The 11,834-nt window shown below is 30.8% G+C and overlaps 1 protein-coding gene across 2 annotated transcripts in view; it reads left to right on the top strand.

Annotated features, from left to right (window-relative positions):
- Nucleotides 1-8,242, top strand: part of PRR16 (proline rich 16) — a 284,921-nt gene extending 276,679 nt beyond the window's left edge. The window contains exons 2-3 of one of the 2 annotated variants that reach the window (XR_004229648.1): nt 493-634; nt 5,602-8,242. The gene's annotated coding sequence lies outside the window, so the exon portion shown is untranslated. The remainder of the gene's footprint in view (nt 1-492; nt 635-5,601) is intronic. The other variant, XR_004229644.1, reaches the window with a different exon arrangement.
- Nucleotides 8,243-11,834: the final 3,592 nt, after the last annotated feature.

Below are 11,834 nucleotides of genomic sequence, written 5' to 3' on the forward strand. Positions count from 1 at the left end.
GTGTTGTCTTTCTTCTCTGCCACAATTAGAATACACGTTCCTGAAGAACAAGGACTATTTTACTTTGTCTTTCCACAACTTAATATTTGGTATCTAGTAAATGTAAAATACATCCATTTTCATTTAACTGACTTATAGCTTAACTTTGACTGTGATTAGATTGATCAGGAATCCATCTGTGAGTGGAATGTACAGTTTAGCTTTTAGGACTTTTTCTAAGAAATCCTGAGATCCCAGGAAACCTTACTGCCAAATATTTCTACTTCCTTTCCAGCAGCTTTCATTTGCTTTTAATATCATGAACTTCCTTTTTAAGCACCTTGGAAACCACTTTATGTGGTAGTAATTTGAATACAATTTTTATTAAATAGATTGTTTGAACCCTCAAGCTCTGTATGATCCATTCTACCAAATATAGAATAGCAATCAGAATAAATGGGGAAAAAAGATTCAGTAAGATGTTATAGCTGTTTAATTTGTCTTTCATTGCAGCTGCATGGCTTGATATTATTTATACACCTCAAGTGATTAATAAGATATTTTGCTTTGATTCCTTTAATTTGGAAACCACACTTATTCTACTTGGAAGAGATGATAATGAATTTAAGCACCCTGAAAAAGAGGATGTTTCCTAGTAAGTATTCTTACATTACTGTGCTGATGTAATTTTGAATAGAGAAATTTCTCATGTAGACATTATATACTGTAACATTTCCCTTGTACTTAGATATATATTATAGACATGTTAATTTAATAAATTATCACTATAGAATTGAGAAAAAATTTTGTGATAATCAACAAAGGCATTATAAATACTATAAGTTGTAAAGAATTTTTCAATATTTATACCCCTGAGAATCTTTGGAACATCATTTTTGTGGGTGTGCATTTTCTCTTTCTTCCTTGAACACATAAAACATACACATGTATATACACACATGTGTATATATACACACACATAAAACACACACACATATTACATACATATCTACGTGTGTATGTATGTGCACGTATGAACACTGAAACACATGCATATGTATTATATATTTTTAAATTGACATGTAACTCTCAATTGCTTCTTAGGTAAGATGTTGGTGAATATGTGTTCCTAAACACATGTACTTCCAAAAAATTTTGTCTAGTAACGTAATTAAATGACAGCACTGTGGTGCATTCACCAGACAAATTCTGGAAAAAATGCTCAGTTTTTCTTTACTTCTGACCATCCAAGCTTTGTATCAAGATGTGATCTTCTTACCTCGTTCCAAGAACAGGGTTCTGATTTCTTCCTTTTTTATATGTACTAAAGCACTATTCAGAGTGGGCATCCTTTTGGCGGGGGGGGGGGGGGGGGTAGTACTTTTTTCTAATTACATATAAAGATAATTTTCAATATTTGTTATAAAATGTTGAATTCAGGTCTTTCTCTCTCTCCATATCTTCCATCCCCCCTTCCTGAAAAAAGCCAACATAAAGTTAATATTTCTAGTGCTTTATTGAATAATAGTGATAACCATATTTGTTTCACCTCAACTTTATTGGGAAGTCTTCCATCTCACTCCCCATTAGAAATAATGACTACTGATGGTTATATATATATATATACTACTTATCATTTTAAGAAAAATTCCATTTATTCCCGGTGTTTTAATAGGAATGGATATTATATTTTGTCAAAATACTTTTTCCGTATCTATTAAGATGTGACTTCCCTTGCTTTTGTTATTTACATGGTCAATTATACTGATAGTTCTTCTAATATTGCACCAATCCTGCATTTCTGGCATGGATCCTACCTGATTATAGTGTAGTATTCTCATGTTAAATTTCTGTAATCTCTTTTCTACTTTTTTATTCAGAATTTTTGGATTAATACTCATTAAGGAAATGTTTCCATAATTATTATTTTTTTTTTGTTTTGGTTCTTTCTGGCTTAGGTATCAGCACCATATTTGTATCATAAAAGGAATGTAGTAGAACTTCTTTTTCTATTTTCCCAAATAGTTTATATAGTGTTGAAATTAGTTGTTATTTAAATGTTTGGTAGAATTCACTTGTAAATAGATTTGATCTTGAAGAATCTTTTTCTTTGGGACTTCAAGGATGGCTTATTTCTTTTACTTTTTCTTCAAATATTTTTTTCTTCAAAATAATATTCTATTTTTTCCCACAGAGTCCTGTCAAGAAAATTTTTTTTGTATGTGTATATATATATATATATATATATATATATATATATTATATATATATATATATATATATATATACACAATTTTTTTTTTTTTTTGCCAAGGCAATTGGAGTTAAGTGACTTGCCCAGGGTCACAAAGCTAGGAAGTGTTAAGTGTCTGAAGCTGACTTGAGGGCTGGTACTCTATCCACTGCATCACTTAGCTGCCTCTGTATTCATTTTACAATATTTTGAGTTCCAAATTTTTCTCTCTCCCTTCTTTCCTTTTCTTCCTTCTGAATATAGAAGGCAGTTTGACATAGTTTATACATGTGCTATCATGTAAAACATATCTCCATATTATTCACAGTTGCAAAATATATCAAAAGGAAAAAGCAAATTATGAGAAAGAATAAAGTGATTAAAATATGCTTCAATCCTCATTCAGAGCCCATTAGTTCTTTATCTGGATATAGATAATATTTGCTTCATGAATTCTTTGTACGTTTCTTGAATCATTAGGTTTCTGAAAAAAGCTGAATCATTCATAGTTGATCACCACACAATGTTGCTGATATTGTGCACAGTGTTTCCCTCGTTTTTCTCATTTCACTTTGCATCAGGTATTTCTGAAATTGATCTGTTCAATCTTTCTTCTTCCGCTATGGTATTACATTATATCCATATACCATAGCTTGTTCAAGCATTCCCCAATAGATGGGCATCCTCAAAATTTTCAATATATTGTCAACACTAAGAAGGCTTTTATAGATATTTGACACATATGGGTCTTTTCCCCTTCTTGATGATCTCTTTGAAACATAGATTTAGTGGTGTTTTTCTGGTAAAAGGGCATGCACAGTTTTGGTGCTTTGGGGTCATAATTCAAAATTTATCTCAACAATGATTGGATTCATTCAGAATTGTACCAATAGTGTATTGTGCCAATAGTTGCACATTCCAACAAATTTTATCCCTTTCTTCTCTTTTTTTTTTTTTTTTTTTTTTGGTCACATTAGCCAATCAAATTTTTTTTGGTGGCATATCAAAGTTGTTTTAAAGTGCTTTCTCTAATAAAAAGAAATTTAAAACTCTTTTTCATATGCCTATAAATAGCTTTGATTTCTTCAACTGAAAATTTCTTGTTCACATATTTGATCATTTTTCAAAATTGGGGAATGGTTTATATTTTGATAAATTTGCCTTAGTTCACTATATGTTTGAGAAATGAGGTCTTTATCAGAGACACTTCCTGTAAAGATTTTTTTCCCCAACTATCTGCTTCTCTCCTAATCTTAGTTGCATTGCTTTTGTTTGTACAATTTTGTTTTTAAATTCAGTATAATCAAAATTATTTATTTTACATTTTGTAATGTTCCTGAATTATTATTCCCTTCCCATAATCTTTCAGGTAGACTATTCTTTATCCTAATTTGCTTTTGGTCTCACCCTTTTTATCCATATCATATACCCATTTTGACTTTATCTTGATTAATAGTGTGAGATGATAGTCTATATTTAGATTGTATTCTATTGTTTTCCAGTTTTTCCAACAGTTTCTGTCAAGTATTCAGTTCTTATCCCAAAATCTAGGATCTTTGAGTTTATTATATATTAAATATCTATGATCACTGACTACTGTGTTTTATGTAAGAAATCTATTCTCCTGATCCAGCACTCTATTTCTTAGCCCGTGTCATATCATTCCAGTGATTACTGCTTTATTATTTAGTTTCAATTCTGGTATTGCTAGATCACTTCATTTGTATCAATCATTCATAAATTTTGTTGATATATTTGAACTTTGGTTCTCCCAGATGAATTTTGTTATTTTTTCTAGCTCTACCAGATAATTTTTGTAATTTAATTGATAAAATAAATTGCATTCAAAAAGTAAATTGTCATTTTTTTTTATATCAACTCAGCCTGCCCAAGGAATTTTACATTTTCCAGCTATTTAAATTTGACTTTTTTGTGTGAAAAAATTTTATTTTTAATTGGGTTCATTTAGTTCCTAGGTTTGTCTTGGCAGATAGACTCCTGAGAATTATATATTGTTTACCATTATTTTAAATGGAATTTCTCTCTCTAATCTTTGCTTCTGGACTTATATAACATATAATTTTAATGATTAATATAATTGATTAAATAAAATTACATCTATGTCATTACATAGCATTTTCACTCTTTTTGTTGTTTGCTTGCATTTTATTTTGCTTCTTTTTTTTTTCTTGTGCAGCATGATAATTGTGTAAATATGAATGCATATATTGGATTTAACATATATTTCCACCATGTTTAACATTAAAAAAATTAAAAGTCACATGTTGTTAAAAAAAAATCACATCCATGGTTTACTTTGAACTCTGTTTGTCACTCACTAGTACAGAGTAACATCCAGAGTAGTTGATTGAGCATTTAAAAATAATGTAATAAAGCATTAGCTAGTTGAATTTGATATGCTGACCATAATTAATCATATCAATATTGCAAGATTTCCCAATTACCTAAAGGTAAGCAAGCAAGACATTTTATTTGTAATAATAAAGTCAAAATTTATTGATCATTCCATCACATAGTATAACTAAAATTTCTACAGCACTTTAAAATTCATAATACATTTTATCTTTTGTCTAATCTTGTTAATATCCAGCACTTAGAAGTATCAGTTTACAAAAAAGTATTATATATGTTTATTTATTTGGGCCTCATAATAAGTCTTTCAAATTCTCTACTACATTTATGAATTGATGAACTATTTGAGAAATGACTTAGCCAATGTCACACAAATAAGTTCAAAAACAAGATGTGGGTCTAGATCCCCTAATTCCAAACCCAGCAGAATCTTTCAGAACTCTACCAATTACAATAACTTTTCATTATAAGAAAATCATTAATGTCTTCATAATCATGTTTTAGAGAATGTCTTCCTTAAGTTAGGATTTTTTGTCTAGAAAACTTACTCTTCTTATGAAATTACTTGAAACTTTAAAATCTCATTGTCAGGCATGAGCTTAAGATGCTTTGATAAATTTTCATAATTGAGAAACACAGTATACCATAAACTAAAGACACAGATTAATAATAATAGATTGTGAGCTGAAAGGAACTTAAAGGTTAGTCTAACCTTATCATTTTATAGATGACAAATATGTGGATATTAAATGATTATAATTTTAAAAGGTAAATTGACAATTTTGCTTTCAAATGTGTAAAATTTGATTTTGTTCTATACATTTAAAATAAACTGTTGGTTTCCAAAATCCTCAAAGTATAATGACTTCCAATGATGATTTCTAGAATGGACCATGCATGGTATTGATAATGAATTTCTTTCTTTCTAATAACATTTTTTGTTTTTTAAATGATGCTCAAGAAATAAATTTCCCTGTTTAATATATTTAATCTCCATTCTTTATGATATTTTTTAGGCTGAAAGGAATATCTACTTTTGGAGGCATGTCAGTTAATTATTTTCACATCAGATTCATCACCATGACTTCTTGCCATCGAGAGCTGATTAATGAAACCAAGAACCTGACCCTCCTCAGAGCAGCAAAGTCCTCAGAGATGGAGCACAAGATTTTCCTGGAATAGTTTGCATCATTTCATCTGCCTTGAACCCAACAGCCATCAGCTGAAAGCCCTGAAGAAAAGCCACAGCCTTAAGTTTCATTCACTTAGAAATTACTAGGAAGATAAAACATAGATGAAAAGGACTAAAGCAAGTTACTTCATGAGTTATGAAACTTGAAACAAAGTTTTAGCAATTAGGCCATAAATTTGTTTATTTATTTTTTTGTTTGTGATAGGTGGAGGGGAGGGAATTATGCCAAGGAGGAGAAAGGACAAAAAGATACCTCTAGTTAGAATTATTCTCCCAAAAGAAACTTTCAAAATAAGCCAAATGGAAAGCTAGAGCACTTAAGTAATGGTAGTAAAACATATTGAACAAAAGGAACATTGCCATTTCTGGAGAAAGAAGATTGTCACCATCCCATGGAATAAACTCAAAGCCATAGAGGAACAGCAATGTTGATGCTCAATGCTTGAAAAGATTCTGCATCCAATCCTTCCTACATATTTGAAGAGAGGGTTTGGGAAAAGTCAGCTCTTACCAACTGCATCTCAATGCACTTCTAATGTTTGCACTGTCACTTCCATTCAGGGTAATGATGTGTGCTGGTATTTGCACAGATGGTCCCATGAGATTTTAGACAGCTAACAAACTGTTTCTTGTAGATGCTCTGAAAAGGGAATATTGAAAAACTGTGAAGAAAACATTCCTTTTTCTCTGAAGGAGGAGAGGACTTACATTTAGTGAAAATAATCCTTTCTTAAATTTGATAAACCACAAAAATCACCCCAAAAATATGTGTGATCAAGTAAATTAAAAAGGGATTGATTATTTTTTTAAATGATAATCATTTTATATCATAACAATAACCAAGAAGTCAAATTCAATGAATTGTACAGTCCAACATTCTGTCTAAACTTGGACACTGTTCTCCCACTTGATAATAAAAAATCATTTTTAATATGTATTTGACATATAAAAAGTTTTTATAGCCATTTATCTATGCTTCATGGAAAAATGTAACAAACAGCATTTTCAGTTTATTTTTCTAAATAAATGTGTTGTTTGTATTATTTGCTGTTGCGTATCCAAATTGTTTTTCATTACCTGAAGAATAATTTTTTTTCTCAAAACACATTAACAACTCTTGTCATGTTAATTCAGAATAACTGACAGACTGAAAATTCAAACACTATGTGCCTGTAAAATAGAAATATGTTTCCACTGAAAGTCTTAAAGAGAAATGGGATATTTTTAACCATAGATTTCATTTAGGAGGTTATTTTGATATTCATGAGAGATGACTATATTCTCTTACTGAAGAAAATTGTCATATATTGATGATAGACCACTTGACAAATGGGCTTGGGTTGAGTTCTTATTACAATTTTGGTTTTCGGAACAATACTCTGAATCCCCTGGGTTTTCTGATATGATTCAGCAGAAGTTGACAAATGGGATAAAAATGTCAGACTTCACATATGATTGTTGGTCCTTAGAATTATACATAAGCTATCCAGAGGTCTATTTATATTTTTCATCACATCTAAAGCCATGTTCATAATAGAATGACTGAACAGTTTAGACTCAATGATCAAGGTTGTTCATTTTTCAATCTATAAATATTTATTAAACACTTCTTTTAGTTCTGATTTCTCAGACTTAGTATTTCAGTGGTTATTAGCTTCTATAAATTGTGGAAAATATAAATAGTATTTGCCATAAAAAATACATCATTAGAGTCCCCATTTCCTGAGTAGGAGGCACTAATACTGTGTTCACCTAAATCTTTTAACTTTCTACAAGTCCCCTTGACATTTCTGCGGTATCTTATAACATGACCATAAGAATGAATTTGTCATGCATGGTTTGATCAACTGAAAACAAAGAATTTATACATGAAAATGATACAGTATTTTCTATAAGGAACACATTTCCAGGTCCCATGTGATCTTGGTTGTTGAAGTAGGGAAGTATATGCGATTCAAATTGGTTTTGAATCCATTTGAATTGCTTTGGGCTATGAATAATTTGAAACCAATGCAAAAGAGTCAAAATCTTTTCAAGCATTTGAAACTAAATCAAAGTAATCAATCAAGAACAATAACACTATACTTTTATTTATTTGGGAAATATATTAAATGATGCATAATGTAATTAAACATATAGCCTGTAAAAGTCAAACTTGGAGAATGCAGGACTTAATAATTCTGTCCTAAGTTACATATCCATAACATAAATATATATAAATACCATGGATCTGTTATTTTTCTGACTGGTACTCTGTCTTATTACTTACATCAGATGAGACTAAATAATTTTAAAATGCCTTTTCTAAGAATAAGCAAATACTATCCTTCATCATCCATTTAAGTAAATGTCATGAAGTAATTGTATGTATGAAGTTTTAAGACTTATAATTCAAAATCCAAACTGTAACTTGAGCTTGCAATGTTGGCCTGAAGATAACCAACTCAGTAACTGCCTAATTAGGCAATTCAATTAGTGTTTTTTTTTTTTTTTTTTTTTTTTTTAAAGAAAACAACAGTATGAAGCATATAAACTGAGAAAGAAGATGACTTTGAATTTAGGATTATTTTGTCTTATAAAATAAGCATTCACACAATTTGGTTTTATTCACTGGTGATATACATCTATGATATATACTTTTAATTTTTCTTTATCTTTTTTTACTGCTGACTTTCAGTTTCTTCACTTCAGAAATATAGTCCCCATTTCACAAAATCACTTCCTTGCTTTTTATTATTTTCATTTTCTTCCTCATTTTACAACATTCATTTAGAAATGTAGTGTTTGAAGTGCTGGGTGAGAAAGAGCAGTATTGGAATTTTGTCTCAGAAACTTTACAACTATATTACAAATCCCTTAACTGCTTAGAGTATTACAATCCCTAACAGAAAAATGGAGAAAACAACAGTTCTTGCCTCACTGGATTATTTCGAGGATGCAACAAGCTGATACAAATAAAGTGTTTTGAATATTTAAAACTACTATTTTAAGTGTTGACTACTATTATTGAACAATTTATTTTTCCAGCAAAAATAAATCTCATTTACTCTGCTGGGGAATTTGAAATTCAGCATTTTTTTTTTTTTTGCTAATTCAGTGTCCAAGACCTTAACCCACAGTTTCTTTTCTTTTCTTTTTTTTTTTAATAGCCTTTTATTTACAGGATATATGAATGGGTAACTTTACAGCATTAACATTTGCCAAACCTCTTGTTCCAATTTTTCACCTCTTACCCCCACCCTCCCTAGATGGCAGGATGACCAGTAGATGTTAAATATTTAAAATATAAATTAGATACACAATAAGTATACATGACCAAAACGTTATTTTGCTGTACAAAAAGAATCAGACTCTGAAATATTGTACAATTAACTTGTGAAGGAAATCAAAAATGCAGGTGTGCATAAATATAGGGATTGGGAATTCAATGTAATGGTTTTTAGTCATCTCCCAGAGTTCTTTTTCTGGGCATAGCTGGTTCAGTTCATTACTGCTCCTTTGGAAATGATTTGGTTGATTTTGTTGCTGAGGATGGCCTGGTCTATCAGAACTGGTCAGCATATAGTATTGTTGTTGAAGTATATAATGATCTCCTGGTCCTGCTCATTTCACTCAGCATCAGTTCGTGTAAGTCTCTCCAGGCCTTTCTGAAATTATCCTGTTGGTCATTTCTTACAGAACAGTAATATTCCATAATATTCATATACCATAATTTATTCAGCCATTCTCCAACTGATGGACATCCATTCAGTTTCCAGTTTTAGCCACTACAAAAGGGCTGCCACAAACATTCGTGCACATACAGGTCCCTTTCCCTTCTTTATAATCTCTTTGGGATATAATCCCAGTAGTAACACTGCTGGATCAAAGGTATGCACAGTTTGATAACTTTTTGAGCATAGTTCCAAACTACTCTCCAAAATGGTTGGATTCGTTCACAACTCCACCAACAATGCATCAATGTCCCAGTTTTCCCGCATCCCCTCCAACAATCATCATTATTTTTTCCTGTCATCTTAGCCAATCTGACAGGTGTGTAGTGGTATCTTAGAGTTGTCTTAATTTGCATTTCTCTGATTAATAATGACTTGGAGCATCTTTTTCATATGACTAGAAATAGTTTCAATTTCTTCATCTGAGAATTGTCTGTTCATATCCTTTGACCATTTTTCAATTGGAGAATGGCTTGATTTTTTATAAATTAGAGTTAATTCTCTATATATTTTGGAAATGAGGCCTTTATCAGAACCTTTGACTGTAAAAATATTTTCCCAGTTTATTGCTTCCCTTCTAATCTTGTCTGCATTAGTTTTCTTTGTACAAAAACTTTTCAGTTTGATATAATCGAAATTTTCTATTTTGTGATCAGTAATGATCTCTAGTTCTGCTTTGGTCATAAAGACCTTCCCCTTCCACAGGTCTGAGAGGTAAACTATCCTGTGTTCCTCTAATTTATTAATAATTTCATTCTTTATGCCTAGGTCATGAACCCATTTTGACCTTATCTTGGTGTACGGCGCTTAACCCACAGTTTCACTAGAACAGTTAAAAGGTGAATGAATTAAAATGGTCCTGAATATTAAAATCTACCTGCTTGAAAACCAAAACAAATCCTTTTCTCTTTTTAGGTAAATGTCACACTTGAGTGGTTTCTTCTATATTTTGATAAATCTCTTTTTTCATCAATGTGGGTATTCTTCCTACAGATGATAATCCATCCTTAACTTCATATCCTACATAACTCTTTCCCATTGCCTCCTATAAATTTTTTATAAGAAAACTACCAGCATGGGGGGCTTTTGTCTATTTTACTTAATATCCCATAAATACATGTACCCTCTCATGGGTATTACTTTATTTTACTACATTCCCAGTTTCCTTTTCTGAACATGTATCCCTTCAATCTCTCTCTGTATATTTTTTAATAATTTGATACAACCTAGTTGTTTTCATCATTTATGCCTTCATTGATTTTGTAAAATATTATGTTAAGGAGGGAGAAGATACATCATAATTCATTCTGAAGTTTATATTTTTTAGAAATTATAAATATTAAAAATGCATATATAAATGAGGTTTGGGAGTCTTTGATTAACATGTACATCATTTTTTATATGGATTAGGAGGGGCAAAAAAAAAAAAAAGATGCCAGTTCTGGAATTTTAAAAATTTACTTAACATTTATGCATTATGACAAAGCTTGTGGGCTATATTTTTCATGATTTAAAAAAAGATAACTAGGTTTATGACTCTTGATCCTAAAATATTTTGTTAGGATTTCCCTTATTTTGTCTTATAAAATAGTCATTGACCCGATGGGGGGAGAGGGAGGATGTCATTTTGATTATTTTTAAAAAAGGGCTTTTTCCTTATTTGGCATTTCTATAATTAGGCCAATATGTTACTTAGAGGTAATCCCTCTCTAATATCAGTATCTAATAATAATCAGATATCTAATATCAGTAATATCATAACTCTCTCATATGATATGTGTTTGCTTAATGTGCTAGGTTATTTGGCCCAAAAAGATTTTCTACTTCACACTTTCTGCTTTATTTTGATTTTATACATACGTAAAAAGAGCTGTGGAAATGGAGGAATGGGAAACTGTCCTAGTTATTTAAGTATTTTATATTAACCAAAAAAAAAAAAATTTGTTGAGAAACAAAAAAGGAGTGGGGAAAATAAAATAACTCCTAAACTAAAATGCAAAAATTGGCAGTATTATTTGATTAAAAAATATTCCTTCCAAAATTTCATGTCATCTATAAAATGCACTTAATGGATTATAGGTATTTGAAAGGCTTTGAGATCTTGACAAGAAAATTATAAAATCAGGGCAGCTAGACGGCACAGTGGATAAAGCACCAGCCCTGAAGTCAGGAGGACCCAAGTTCAAATTTGATCTCTTAACATTTCCTAGCTGTGTGACCCTGGGCAAGTCACTTAACCCCAATTGCCTCGGGGGGGGGGGGAAAGAAAAAAAAAATTATAAAATCGCATAGTAATTTGGTCCACTAGAGTCCACTAGTGCAACAGTATATAAGTGCTAGGCCT

Source organism: Sarcophilus harrisii, chromosome 1, assembly GCF_902635505.1.
Source record: "Sarcophilus harrisii chromosome 1, mSarHar1.11, whole genome shotgun sequence".
In the NCBI taxonomy this organism is placed as follows: Eukaryota; Metazoa; Chordata; class Mammalia; order Dasyuromorphia; family Dasyuridae; genus Sarcophilus; species Sarcophilus harrisii.